Genomic DNA, 2048 nt, shown 5'->3' on the forward strand with positions numbered 1-2048 from the left:
TTTATGGGGGGCTGTCCCCCACCACCTCTTTCGGAGAAGGAGTTAACCTAGAGCTCCAGTTAATAAAAACTCCTGGGCGTGACAAGAGTGTTTTAACCTACAAACTCCTCTGAAGGTTCTCTAGCCTGCCTGACAGGCTTGTCCGGCCACATGTGATTGCTCACAGCCTCCCAACCATGAGAGGCAGGAGATGCTTTAAACCTTCTAAAAACAGGTTCCTTAGAAAAGTTAGAAAACTATTAGTATAAGTATAATGGGCTGATTAGAAATTGTATTGGTGAAGGGTTTTTCATTTGTTGAGCCAATGTTTGTTGCTAAGTCTCCACATCCCCTGCCCTTACACACATTAATGAATATATAGAAGAAATAAGTATTAACCTTTGATATAAATCACGTTAGACCTTAGGCTAAGTAAATTCTTTCCTTAACTAAAACCCACTATACCCTCACCCTATAGGAATGTAACTTTATTTGGGTGGTGTCTGTTTTAAGAATAATCACCCCTGGAGAAATAAGTGTCCTGGTTGACTGACCGTTGTCACAAGGAGAGGGTCATAAATTGTCAGCAGGCCCCCTGGCCAGAAGATGATGTAACACCCCTAAGACCTCTGTATACATTTGTATGAAGCATCAGACTTTGATAAAAGTCAGGACTGCTGACCCCACATGACTTTTGCATAACATCTCAGTGTATAAAAGTAGACCATGGAAAATAAAGAATTGGGATCAGTTTCTCAAAATACTGGTCTCCCCGTGTCGCTCTCTCTCTCACTCTGGCTGAGTCTCCATCTGGAGCGCAGAACCCGCCATGCTTACTAATTATGCCTGGGCTTCTAAGATCCGACCGGGGAGGCCTCAGTGTCTCCTCTCCTTCGGGAGAATGGAAGGACGCCTGCGGCCTACATAAGTGGTGCAAGCTTCTTGTCTTGAAGTTTTATTGGTCTCCCGCGTAAACCAAGCTACTCAGCCTCTTTTCTCCACTGAGTTTTCCTACTGAGCTATCCTCATTCTATTACTCTTTACATCTCTAATTAATATCTAATTGAAGTTATTGTATCCTGATCCTCGCCAACGCCGTCCCTGCTTCGAACTCCCTGGATCAGCCGAGGCTGGACCCCGGCAGGTGGCGCCCGGCTGGACCCCGGCATTTGATGATGTCACCTCATCACTCTGGCCTCAGTTTCCTCTTACATAAACCAAGGTGGTTGGATGAAATTTCCTGAAGTGCCTCTTTTATGGTTCTAAGCTGCTACAAGTCCTGATCTGTGCTGAGGAGATATTGATACTTATGTTTAAAACAGACCTGAGAAACAATATCTAACCCAAGGAGAAGCTCTAATTCTGAAAATTCAGAGCCCACGCAGCCAGGAAAGTCAAAGTCATGGGCCAGATTAGTTTTCTGGGGGCTGATTCTGACCCAGTGTCCCAGACAGCAGTGGGTATCAGCATCTGCCCCACAGAGGATGCCTGAAGGTCATGCAGCAGGACCAGGCTGCAGGGGGTGCTGTGCAGGGGGCTGTGCAGGGTGAGAGGCTCATCTCTGTGAGGTGCCTCCCACACCAGTCCATGCCCATGCCCTTCCCAGGGTCGACCTAAATTCACATCTGATCTCTAATGTATTTCTACAATAAGAATAAGGTGTCCTGATTGCCTCAGTTCAAGGAATGTCACTGTGGAGCCATCAGAGACTAGTTTAAAATGGAATAAACAACAAGGACCCACTGTATGGCATAGAGAGCGATATTCAACATTGAACCCAGATCTTCCAGCATTGCAGGCAGATTCTTTACTGTCTGAGCCATCAGGGAAGCCTCAAAGTGAAAGTGAAAGTCACTCAGTTGTGTCCACCTCTTTGCGACCACATGGGCTATATAGTCCGTGGAATTCTCCAGGCCAGAATACTGGAGTGGGTAGCTGTTCCCTTCTCCAGGGGATCTTCCCAACCCAGGGATCAAACCCAGATCTCCCACATTGCAGGTGGATTCTTTACCATCTGAGCCACCAGGGAAGCCCATTCAATATCGAATAACCTATAATGGAAAAGAATC

This window comes from Bos indicus, chromosome 16 (genome assembly GCF_029378745.1).
Source record: "Bos indicus isolate NIAB-ARS_2022 breed Sahiwal x Tharparkar chromosome 16, NIAB-ARS_B.indTharparkar_mat_pri_1.0, whole genome shotgun sequence".
NCBI lineage: Eukaryota > Metazoa > Chordata > Mammalia > Artiodactyla > Bovidae > Bos > Bos indicus.